General features: G+C 45.3%; 1 long non-coding RNA gene across 1 annotated transcript in view; it reads left to right on the top strand.

Moving 5' to 3' along the window:
* Positions 1-13,672, top strand: part of LOC140213220 (uncharacterized) — a 39,747-nt gene that overhangs the window by 25,517 nt on the left and 558 nt on the right. The gene's annotated exons all lie outside the window — the stretch shown is intronic.

The raw sequence follows: 13,672 nt of genomic DNA on the forward strand, positions 1-13,672 counted from the left end.
ACTACTGGCATCAGTGTGGACATCTGTGTCGGCGTCCTCATCGATGTGTGCAAGTACCGGTGGCGACTGCATACGTCGTTTCAGTTCTTGAAATGCATCGGCCTGTGGCGTTTTCCATTTTGAATTAGACATCACGTTTAGTGATATGTGTCAGCGGCTCAGCCGTGCGTGAAAAGTTTTTGACAAACGCCTTTAGTAGGCAGACATGCCAAGGAATCTACGCACTGCTTTCTTCTCGATGGGCTGCTGGAACTTTTCGATGGCAGCTGTCTTCTGCGGGTCGGGACAGATTGCACCTTTGCTGATGATGTGGCGCGCGAACAGAAGCTCATCGTATGCAAAGCGGCACTTTTCCGGCTTCAGAGTGAGCCCTGACGACTTGATGGCTTCTAGCACTGTCAAAAGCCGCCTAAGGTGATCGTAAAAATTTGAGGCGAAGAAATCGACGTTATCCAAGTAAACAAGACTAGTCTGCTACCTCAATCCTGCCAAAAACCGTGTCAATTACGCGCTGCAACTTTGCAAGCGTTGAGCACAGTGCGAATGGCATTACCTTGAACTCGCAGAGGCCCTCTCTCGTGATGAAAGCGACCTTTTTGCGATCTCTCTCGTCGACTTCTATTTCCCAGTAGCCTGACTTGAGATCTATCGACGAGAAGTACTATTTTGCTTTGCAAAGCCAATCCGATGCGTCGTCTATCCATAGCGCGGGGTACACATACTTCTTAGTGATCTTGTTCAGTCGACGATAACCGAGGCAGAAACGTACGGTTCTGTCGTCTTTCTTCGCCAAGACCACAGGTGATGCGCACGGGCTTTTCGACGGAGGGATCATGTCGCCGCGCAACATTTCGGCGTCTTGTCTTGTTGTCGTCGACTTGAGGACACGCTGTCGCGTAGCAACTCGGGAAGGGCTTCGTCGGAGTGGTGCAGCGCACTCTTCGATTATTTTACGATGATTTGCGACTGGTGTTTATCGAATCCTCGATGACGTCGAAAAGCAGTCTTTGTATCCTCGAAGAGACTTCTGAGCTATTGCTTCTTAATCATTGGGAGACTTGCATTTATGCCCCATGGTTGTCAGGGTGGATGCGGCAGAATCCGAGAGGACAAACGCTATCTGCTTGTTTCCCGAATTTCATCCACGGATGGGATTTGCGTGCCCTTGATCTGCTTAAACTCCTGGCTGAAATTTGTCAACAAGACTTTCGTTTTTCCTCCGTGCAATCAAACGATCCCTCTAGCGACACAAATTTCACGATCGATTAGTAGCCGTTATTCACCCACGATGACACCTTCTACGTCTGCAGGTGCATTGGTGCCGACGGAAATGACAGTGCTGGAGCTGGGTGACATGATGATTTGATCTTCGAGCACACTCAAAGCTTGGTGACTACGACAACTCTCCGGCGGTGTCGCTTGATCTTCCGACAGCGTTATGGATTGTGTTGGTTGGTTGTGTGGCTTCAGGAAATACATGCCGAAAATGACGTCTCGTGAGCACTGTTGGAGGATAACGAAGGTGGTAGGGTAGGTCTGGTCTTGAACTGCGATTCTCGCGGTGCAGATTCTAGTCTATGTTATTAGGTGTCCTCCAGCAGTCTGAATTTGAAGAGCCTTTCCATGCAGTCTTAACCTTCTTCAACTGGGTGGCGATGGGTCCACTCATGACGGAGCAGTCGGCTCCGGTGTCCACTAAAGCGATGACTGCGTGGCGGCCGAGAAGTACGTTGAGAACATTTCGGGAACAACCTCTCAAGTTCCTCTCGCACGACCGATCTGATGGTCTCGCGTAGGTTTTAGGTGCCGAGTGAATAAACGTTGGCGTAGTTTGCTAGGATTGGACAGTGGATGGATCGGCGGTTCCGCATTTTTAGAGCTTTCTAGATGTTGATGCATTCGCGAAGAAACTCTTCAACGGTCTTCGGTGGGTTTCGTATCATTTCTGCGAAAAGTTCTTGCTTTACACCAGATACTAGTAGGCGAAATTTCTTCTCCGCGGACATTTCCGGGTCAATGTGGCAGAAAAGATGGCTCATTTCTTCTGTAAAGATGGAAACGTTCTCGTTTGGTAGGTGCAATCGGACTTCCAACGGAACTTCGGCCCTTTCTTTCCCAACAACGCTTGTAGAGGTCCTCAGGAATTTACACGCTGTAATGGTGGATTCCCGATTCTCGAACCATGCCCTCGCGGTATCTTTCAAGGAGAAATATACATGGGGCAGCTTATCCCCAGAAGCCCATGTTGTTGAAGGCTGAAATCATTTCAAAGGTCTTGAGCCAGGATTCTCGATGGTCTGCCGAAGCGCCACGGAAGGTAGGTGGCTTCCTGGGTTACGGAAGCACGATGAGAGACACTAAAGCTGCCACTGTTCATGACTTGGAGGTGTTCCTTCTCGTCGGCTCGGATAGAAGACCTTACTCCGGGGGCATGTTTTGTAGTCTGCGGCTTGATCGATGGCCCGGGGCCACGCTGATGCTGTCTTCCGGGTTCGGGCTTCGATTACTTCTTTGCGGGGGCGTTCGGTACATGCACGTAATTGCACCTCCACCAGATGTCATGTGGTAGCGACGGTGAAGGCAGCAAAACTTTGAATGAAGAAACTAGCGGTTTACTGAGCGAACCTGTGCCCTCAAAAGCAAGTTACACTCAAAGAACAGCGACAGTGGTGAACACAGTCGGCGATCGTCCAAAGTCTGATCAGCGGGTCAAGCGCGTCGGCTTTTAAACCTAAGTCATCGAAGGATCCAGAGTATTTGCTGGTGCCCGTGTGTCTTCCAAAAAATTCTGCACCATTCGCGTCGCGAACACACGCAGTCCGATTTCACAAGGTTCTATGACAACAGACAGCAGATAGAAGCATCGATAACTTTGTAGAAACTACCGATACATGCAGGCGCGTAGTGTTCCGTGTGATAAAATTTGTTAGAAAGTGAAACGTGGCCACTGACAAAAATAAACAAGTAGACGTGCCACTATTGTCCTCATATCATTGTCACACCATCGTCGTCGTACAGTGGATGTCATGAATTCGTTGTCATACCATCGTCGTGGTACCGTGGCAATCGTTTCATCCGAGTCGCCACTTTAGTTTGTCATCGGACTGTCGGCATGCCACCCTTATGCCGCCGTCATCGTCACGCTGTCGCTGTACTATCGTTATAACTTCAGTTATAACGCGATCTGTTGTCGTCATACTGGCTTCTTCGTGGTAGCGGCAGCAATCCTACTTCGCCATTCAAACATGGTCATCCTGCCGTCTTTCAGTGGTAATTATACCCAGTTGTCATGCCAACCAATCAATCAATCAATGAATCAGTGGATAAGATGTTTATTTTCAACATAATTATTATGGGTCACCTCAGGTTAAAAGTGGTAAAATGCAGTTTTAAAGGTGCCTTGTGGCCCATACACAAGGCAGTATACACACAAAAAAATTTATCGATAACATGCGAAATATGCTAGTTTATGTATATAAGCATACATAAGCAACAATCATGTTTAGATTAGTATAGAAAAATAAATGACATAAAACGTTTTTTAAGAAACTATGTGGTTTTACGTGCCAAGACCACTTTCTGATTACGAGGCACGCTGTAGTAGAGGACTCCGGAAATTTCGACCACCTGGAGTTCTTTAACGTGAACCTAAATGTATGTGCACGACTGTTTTGTCATTGTGCCCCCATCGAAGTATGGCGACCGTGGCCTTGATTCGATCCGCCGACCCTGTGCTCAGCAGCCTAACACTATAGCCACTGAGCAACCACGGCGGATGACATAAATCGTTGATAAAACATAACCGATACATACATTTAAAATGAGTCGTATTACTACAAGTAACAAACTTAAATGATGACGCCACGTAGTTATAGCACAGTAGTAATTGGTAAAGGACAAGAAAATAATTACAAAAGAACACATATGGTACTTAAATGTGTAATTGAAAAGAAAGAAAAAAGAAAGATGGCAATCAGGACGATTAAATGAAACTGTGGGGGTAGGGAAATGAATGGGAACGCTCAGTACTGTTCTGAAACAAAACATTCGCGCAACTGTTTTTTAGAAATGTTGCTGAAGTCGATTCCGTTCTGGTGATATTTGTTCAAAAGATATGGGACATTGAAAGCCAGTGAGTGTTGCCACAAGATGTGTGCCATCGCGGTACTTGCCATCTGTAGTGGCCTCTAGTTCGAGGATTGCCTATTTTTTTTTCAGCCCAAATGAATCTTCAAAAAATTTTAGGGTGTTGTTTGAAAAGAAACGGGAGTGGAATAGGCGGTACTGATAAATTAGCATGACGTTTATGACTTGATAACGGAGGAAGAGTTCTCTGGTAGAAGGGGCGTACGAAACGTTTGCAACGCATGGTATCGCTTTTTTCTGAAGGAACACAGTTCTGCAGATTGGTCAGCGTAGTTGTACACCATACATGTGTACAGAAGTTTACGCGAGCGGTGAAACGGTACATTATCTATTTGCATTTTGACATTGCTAGGAATGAAATAGCGGCACCGCGACAGCGCTCCCGCCATTGAAGAAAGTTATTTAGCAAGATAGTCAATATGAGCTGTCCATGTCATATCAGCAGAAAATATGACGCCTAGTGATTTATGCTTTGGTACAATGTCGACTGGGGCCCCGTCAAGACACAGATCTGCTGATAGAAGGACGTTTTGGTCTTTGGCCCTAAATAGGATGGCTTTTGTTTTACAAGCGCTGATTTTAAGAGCGCTTTTACTCGACCCTTTCCAAATATCTGAAAGCGCTCCTTGACCTTTCATGAAAACTTCGTTTATCTTCCAGCCGGTTACGAACAGATTTGTGTCGTCCGCGTACAATAAACTGGAAATGTTATTTACTTGAGTAACATCGTTTGCATACACAATGAACAGAAGTGGTGCTAGGAGGCTTCCCTGTGGAACTCTTCAGGCAACATTTTTAAAAGAGGATATCTAATTATTAATAGAAGCACATTACTAGCGATCATTCAAATAAGTCTCATACAAGGAATAAGCTACTGCACGTACGCCGTCGCAGTACAATTTATTTAAGAGAGTGTTGTGCTTGAATAATCAAAGCCTTTCGTGTAATCTAGAAAAACACCAAGAATTACTTTTTCTTCGATATTGCGATCAATTATTTCTTTCTGTGTTAATGATGCTGTTTCCGTTTATTTTCAAAGGCTAAATGCATGCGGGCAATCAGAGATTGTGTAGGGTAAAGAAATTGCTTAGAAGGTAAAGAATAATTTTTTCAGGACCCTTCGAGCATACTGGGAGGATTGATATGGGTCGATAGTTAGTAACCTGGTTCCTTTCACTGCCTTTATATATAACAGTTACTTTTGCATGCATCATCGTGGTCGAAAAACAACCAGTTGCTAATGCATGATTAAATATATATGCAAAGGGGTGAGAAATGATATCAATAATATATTTACGGGTCCTATAGGTATATTATCAACAACCACAGCTTTACTATTCTTTAGGTCATGAACACCTGACAGATTTCGAGTTCATCGATGGGCGCAATGAAAATACTCACTTTGCAAAAGATATTCACGCTGACGTCACAGAAATAGTGTGATGGCTTTACGATATTTACAGAGTGAGAATTTAAGTTTTCGGCCAAAGCAGATTTACAGAGCAGTTCTTTATCGATTGTTAGTTCTGTTATCCTATCGTTGCTGTTTCCGCGTTTCAAAACTTGATTGGTCACCTTCCACGCTTTTTCAGAGTGCTTACGCGATAAACCAGAGATGTTATCGTAATACAACGCTTTTGCCTTTCTTAGCTCCGACATTAATAGGTCACGGTACTTTCTAAGTGCTACTAGCTGGCACAGTTTTCTTGATGAAAACATTTCTTTTTAATTTATTTTTCTTGTTCATCATTTTGATGTGTTCTGGTCTAATCCACGGTTTCCTAATTTATTTCTTTTTTTTTGAAACATTTATATGAAAAAGAAGCGTCATAAATTTCCGAAAATATTGACCAAATTCAGCGTTGGCATCAGAAGCATTGGTCTTGGTATACACAGCAGACCAATCGTGTTTGGTGTTTCGGACCCGAAAAGAGTCCATATTTTGCTTAGATGGACACCTACCTGTATTTCATAAACGTTTCGGGAACATCATCTTATGGCCTAGAAGTTGAATACGTGATTACAATAGGGCAATGGTTGCTTATATCTGATCATATCGTACCAACACCATGCACACAAACATCTAAATTTACGATTAAGTTATCAAGTCCGGATCGGCTATGTTCTGTTGTGCGTGTAGCTGTGGTAATGACGCTCTGAAAACCGCTGGCTTGGATTCTATTGATGAGCTCAGCAGACTGCACATTTGTGCCAAGGGAGTACAGTCACCTCAAGAAGCATGGTTCCTTGGCTGAGCGTGGCAAATTCTAACATTTCGTCTAAAAGATCTAAGAAAACAGCGATCTTCGCTCTGGCAAAGATAGCTTCTGAAAGTTAAATAGAAATGTGGGTTTATTGTGCCTTTTTTAGTCAGCGTATTTGTCAGCGCTCAGCCACCTTGAGCCAATATGTATCAACAAGCCAACATCGCCACCCCTGTCATGCCAACGTCCAGAATGCGTCGTCATCATCGTCAGACAGTCGCTATCATGTATCCGTTGTCTTAGCGCCGTGGTCAGGCCAATGTGGTCGTGCCATTGTCGTCACTACAGCTTGGTCATCCAACTATCCCCGTGCTGTCTGTCGTCATACCGCCTCCGTCGATCTGTCGCAATCAGATTGTCCTAATTCAATTGACACTATGCCATCACATTCATGACATCGTGTTCACCGCGTCGTCTTCAAACAGTCTTTATCAAGTTTCCGTTGTCATTGCCTAGGCGTCATGCCATCATTCTCGTACCATTGTCGTTACTCCAGGTTCATCATCCGACCCTTGTCATGTAGCCCATGTGATGCCATTGTCGTCAAATAGGTTTCGTAATACAGTGATCATGTGGTAACTTTCGTCAAGGACTCGTTCTCATCCTTTTTTCATCATACCGTGGTCACGGCATCGTTGTCATTTCTGCGTCATCTTACATTCTTTGTAATATCGTCGTCGTCGTAGTCACTCCTTCATCATCATCATCAGCCTGGTTACGCCCACTGCAAGGCAAAGGCCTCTGCCATACTTCTCCAACTACCCCGGTCATGTACTAATTGTGGCCATGCTGTCCCTGCAAACTTCTTAATCGCATCCGCCCGCCCAACTTTCTGCCGCCCTCTACTACGCTTCCCTTCCCTTGGAATCCATTCCTTAACTCTTAATGACAATCGGTTATCTTCCCTCCTCATTACGTGCCCTGCCCATGCCCCCATTTCTTTTTCTTGATTTCAACTAAGATATCATTAACCCCTCCTCCTCATCATCATCATCATCATCATCATCATCATGATGTTCCCTCACCCAATCTGCCCTTTTCTTATCCCTTAACGTTACACCTATCATTCTTCTTTCCATAGCTCGTTGCGTCGTCCTCAATTTAAGTAGAACCCTTTTCGTAAGCCTCCAGGTTTCTGCCCCGTGCGTGAGTACTGGTAAGACGCAGCTGTTATACACTTTTCTCTTGAGAGATAATAGTAACCTGCTGTTTATGATCTGAGAATGCCTGCGAAGCGCACCCCAGCCCATTCTTATTCTTCTGATTATTTGTCTCATGATCCGCATCCGCAGTCACTACCTGTCCTAAGTAGATGTATTCCCTTACCACCTACAGTGGCTCACTACCCATCGTAAACTGCTGTTCTCTTGCGAGACTGTTTAACATTAATTTAGTTTTCTGGAGATTAATTTTTAGACCCACCCTTCGGCTTTGCCTCTCCAGGTCAGTGAGCATGCATTGCTCACTGACCTCGTCACCTTCGTCACCATTCTAAGTTCGTGTTTTGATTCTCTTGAAGCCGTCGTCGTTAGCCCATCTACGTCTTGCTGTCATCGTCATACCACCCATCTTGCGTCTTCGTCAAGCTGTTCTTTGACCATCGTCATCATTTAAGTAACGTCATCCCATTGGGCCCATGCCCTCGTCGTCATACCTCCATCGACGTTGTAGCTTCGCCATCCTATTGTAATCGTGCTCATTTATTAGTCATTATGTGCCGTTGTCATGCCATCGTCATCCTTGGGTCACCCTCAGACAGTCGCCATCATACATCTTTGGTCATACTGTAGCCATAGTGCTGCAATGTTTGCGGCATCGTCGTAATCGCATCATCACCTGGTTTTGTCATACTGTCGTCGTAATGTCATCACTGTCATTCACTCATGATCATTCCATTGTGCCATTTTGCTCATGTCAGCGCAATCATGTTATGATCGTTATAATTAATCATCATTAGGTATCGTCACCTCATTGTGGTCACCTCATTACTCGGGCCAGCTTCCCACGCTAAAAGTGCCGCGCTCGCACCTCTTTAAGCGTATCCTAGACTCTAGAACTATACTATGTCCGCGAAGCCTTGAGCGATCGGAACGCACGTTTTCTGCGCTTGGTCGGCAGAGACGGGGGCTTTGTTCTGGCCACAAAGCCCTCCGTGTCTCAGTAAGGTGCCTGGTGGTAGTCTCGTGCGGATGCTGTCCTCTCGGTGAGTGCATATTCCCCTCATATTTTAAAAAGTTCAATACTTACAAGCATTTGTCTCGCAATCCATACTTATTTCAAGGGAACTTTCCTCGTCTCAATAATTTCTCTCGTCGTATTCGTGTGCTGATTGCCGTGTTATCGTTTGCTAACGAAGCTTTCCCTTAACTCTAAATATTTTAAGGCAGTTTGTCGTGTGCGCATCATGGCCACGCACGCTTATATCGCCTTCCGTTTTTCTACCGCGGGTGCGCTTTAAAACCACGGCGCTGCAATTTCGCTTCAGAAACTCTCCTTTCCTTTCTTCTTCTCCTCCCTTAAACTGGCTCTCTTAACTACTACACGCAGAGACAAAGCAACAGCGCTCGCATTCGATTCCATAGATGAGATGAATATATATATATATATATATATAAAAGTATCAGCCCTAGCACTCGTAGTACAGCCTGCTGGGACGTTCCCTTTTTCGAAAGTAGTCTTATTAGTGTTATTATAATTACACGAAGGTATTTCGCCCTCGTGAGCAGCAGTCCTTGAGATAGTTACACGGGCCAGCTTCCCACGCTAAGCGTGCCGCGCTCGCCGAGCCCGTAATCAAGATTTTCCTAGTCTCTAAACCCGCTCGAGTTCGCTCTTCTCCACGGGCGGCCATTTTTCCATGAAAGTATGCCTCGCGGACAACATCAGTCCCTTTCCACGTAAGTATAAGGCTCGGGGCAGGAGCTATGGCGCTTCAATGTAACCTGGAGCCTGACGGACCAACCGACTCAGCTATCTTTCCGGGCAACATCCAAGGGTCACGAGTTCAAATCACTTGTTCTCTTCATTTTTTCCCTTTTCCCTCCTTTTTAATATCCCCCCGTTTTCAAAAAAGGGAAAAAAATCTTCTATATTTTGTATGGCCACACATGTGCAGGTCATAAATACCAGGTTCTCTAATTGAGCGCAATCCGTGCGGTATAACCGAGCTCAGATTGGCCCACCTTGACTGATCAAATAAGGCCCCCTGTAGGTTAAATGAGGCGTACAACTCCTGCGCGGGCGGTAGAGTATCCGCGTCGCGTGCAAGAGGACCGTGGTTCGAACCCCGGTGCCGCACAATTCTCCACAAAAAAAAAACGTGTGTTGAGACAATTGCACAAATAGGCCTGGAGAGCAGCCTGATCCCGGTGACCAGAACCGGTAACGCACTATTTCACCCGAGCAGGATTGGCCACCCTGGTGCAGTACTTGGCTACAACCTCCTATATGAATACAACAATCAAACCCCGGTCCTCAGTCCCCAGCAGCCGCGAAGCAACGGACCACGGCGGCGGTCAGATCTGTGATGCAGCAGAGGGTGCTAAGAATACCTGGCTCCTGACAGGCCGCCATTGGAATCTGAACCTGGCAACGTTAAACGTTCGAACGTTATCTAATTAGGCGAGTCTAGCAGTGTTATTGGAGGAATTACAGGGTACTAAATGGGATATAATAGGGCTCAGTGAGGTTGGGAGGAAAAAACACGCATATACAGTGCAAAAAAGCGAGCACGTACTGTGCTACCGGGGCTTAGCGGAGAGACGAGAACTAGGAGTCGGATTCCTGATTAATAAGGATATAGCTGGTAACATACAGGAACTCTATAGCAACGAGAGGGTGGCAACGTTTGCTGTGAAACTTAATAAGAGGTACAAATTGAAGGTAGTACAGGTCTACGCCCCTACATCCAGTCATGATGACCAGGAAGTCGAAAGCATTTATGAAGACGTGGAATCGGCAATGAGTAAAGTCAAAAGAAAATACACTATACCGACGGGCGACTTCAATGCCAGGGTTGGCAAGAAGCAGGCTGGAGACAAGTCAGTGGGGGAATATGGCATAGGCTCTAGGAATAGCAGGGGAGAGTTATTAGTAGAATTTGCAGAACAATATAATATGCGGATAATGAATATCTTTCTCCGCAAGCGGGTTAGCCGAAAGTGGGCTTGGAGGAGCCCGAATGGTGAGACTAGAAATTAAATCCACTTCATACTATGCGCGAACCCTGGCATCATACAAGATGTAGACGAGCTCGGCAAGGTGCGCTGCAGTGACCATAGGATGGTAAGAACTCGAATTAGCCTGGACATGAGGAGGGAATGGAAGAAACTGGTACATAAGAAGCCAATAAATGAGTTAGCGGTAACAGGGAAACTAGGGGAATTCCGGATCAAGTTACAGAACAAGTATTCGCTTTAACTCAGGAAGAGGACGTCAGTGTTGAAGCAATGGACGACAATCTTATGGGCATCATTAAGGAGTGCGCAATAGAAGTAGGTGGTAACTCCGTTAGACAGGAGACCAGTAAGCTATCGCAGGAGACGAAAGATCTGATCAAGAAACGCCATTGTATGAAAGCCTCTAACCCTACAGCTAGAATAGAACTGGCAGAACTTTCGAAGTTAACCAACAAGCGTAAGACAGCTGACATAAGGAACTATATTATGCATAGAATTGAACAGGCTCTCAGAAACGGAGGAAGGCTGAAAGCAGTGAAGAAGAAAGTAGGAATAGGCAAGAATCAGATGTATGCGTTAAGAGACAAAGCCGGCAATATCGTTACTAATATGGATGAGATAGTTCAAGTGGCTGAGGAGTTCTATAGAAATTTGTACAGTACCAGTAACACCCACGACGATAATGTCAGAGAGAATAGTCTAGAGGAACTTGAAATCCCACAAGTAACGCCGGAAGAAGTAAAGAACGCCTTGCGAGTTATGCAAAGGGGGAATGGCAGCTGGGGAGGATGAGGTAACAGCAGATTTGCTGAAGGATGGTGGGCAGATTGTTCTAGAGAAACTGGCCACCTTGTATACGCAAGGCCTCATGACCTCGAGCGTACCGGAATCTTGGAAGAACGCTAACATAATCCTAATCCATAAGAAAGGGGACGCCAAAGACTTGAAAAATTATAGACCGATCAGCTTACTGTCCGTTGTCTACAAACTATTTACTAAGGTAATTGCAAATAGAATCAGGAACACCTGAGACTTCTGTCAACCAAAGGACCAGGCAGGATTCCATAAAGGCTACTCAACAATAGACCATATTCACACTATCAATCAAGTGATAGAGAAATGTGCAGAATATAACCAACCCTTATATATAGCCTTCATTGTTTACGAAAAAGCGTTCGATTCAGTCGAAACCTCAGCAAGCAGTCAGGGAGACATTACGGAGCCAGGGTGTACATGAGCCATATGTAAAAATACTGGAAGATATCTATAGCGGCTCCACAGCCACCGTAGTCCTCCACAATGAAAGCAACAAAATCCCAATAAAGAAAGGCGTCAGACAGGGAGATAGGATCTCTCCAATGCTATTCAAAACATGTTTACAGAGGTATTCAGAGGCCTGGAGTGGGAAGAATTAGGGATAAAAGTCGATGGAGAATACCTTAGCAACTTGAGATTCGCTGATGATATTGCCTTGCTTAGTAACTCAGGAGACCGATTGCAATGCATGCTGACTGACCTGGAGAGGCAAAGCAGAAGGGTGGTTTGGAAATTAATCTGCAGAAAACTAAAGTAATGTTTAACAGTCTCGGAAGAGAACAGTACTTTACGACAAGTAGCGAGGCACTGGAAGTTGTAAGGGAATACATCTACTTATTGCAGGTAGTGACCACTTATGCGGATCATGAGACTGAAATAACTAGAAGAATAAGAATGTGCTGGGGGGCGTTTGGCAGGCATTGTGAAATCATGAACAGCAGGTTGCCACTATCCCTCAAGAGAAAAGTGTATAACAGCTGTGTCTTACCAGTACTAACGTATGGGGCAGAAACCTGGAGGCTTACGAAAAGGGTTCTGCTGAAATTGAGGACGACGCAACGAGCTATGGAAAGACGAATGATGGGTGTAACTTTAAGGGATAAGAAAAGAGCAGATTGGGTGAGGCAAGAAACGCGGGTAAATGACATCTTAGTTGAAATCAAGAAAAAGAAATGGGGGCATGGGTCGGACATGTAATGAGGAGGGAAGGTAACCGATGGTCATTAAGGGTTACGGACTGGATTCCAAGGTAAGGGAAGCGTAGCAGGGGGCGGCAGAAAGTTAGGTGGGCGGATGAGATTAGAAGTTTGCAGGGACAACATGGCCACAATTAGCACATGACCGGTGTAGTTGGAGAAGTATGGGAGAGGCCTTTGCCCTGCAGTGGGCGTAACCAGGCTGATGATGATGATGATGACCTCATTGTGGTAATGTGGCCGTCGTCTACCGCCTTTGTCACTGAGGCGTCATTCCATCTTTGTCATTGTGTCGGTGACATAACAGTCATCTTTAAGCCATTCTATTAGGCGACCTTGGCAATTGACTACCATAGTAAAGTTTCACGATACCGGAGTACGTTGCATGTAGCCTAAGTAAGCGAATTCCCACAATGACCGAAAGATATTAAAACAACCAGACTTCCCAAATATGGTGTGTTGATACATTCCTCGTGAGCTAATGGCATTACCGACAATGATAATCATGAGATGAGTTCTGGCATAAGATCTTTCCAACAAGTTTTCAAACCGCGACATTCCCTCTTTGTAATAGCGGAGAAATCACGCTACCGAAGCAGACGCGTGTAGAGGCAACGAAACCGTGGCGACTAAAAGTTACCGCTTGCCCATCACGTTACAAGGGGCTATTTATCGGCTTCGAGATTGTTGCACGGCGCTATTTTTTTTTTTTTTTACCTTCAAGATAGCGGCTCTGCATGGCAGAAGTTACCACAACTGCAACAAAGAGTTCGGTGCCGCAGCGCAGTATAAGCGAGGCAGCCACACAGGCATTGTCGTCGTGAACATAGAATGCCTCAACAGTTGTACTTAAACTGATAACAACCCTCTAAGCCAGTTATTTTATAGCCGTCGGGTGGTTTTCTTTTCTGGTAAAGTTGCTGGCAAGCAGCACGTTATTAGCGCGAATGTGCGGTTATGTATTTCAGCTATCTCTTGTACTTTTTTGGCCCTTGGAGGAAAAATAATGCCAACGATATGGATAACCTTGGCCTACACAACAGTGATGCTTGAAATTAGAGTTTCGCAAACA

The sequence above is a fragment of the Dermacentor andersoni genome, chromosome 9 (assembly GCF_023375885.2).
Source record: "Dermacentor andersoni chromosome 9, qqDerAnde1_hic_scaffold, whole genome shotgun sequence".
Lineage (NCBI taxonomy): Eukaryota > Metazoa > Arthropoda > Arachnida > Ixodida > Ixodidae > Dermacentor > Dermacentor andersoni.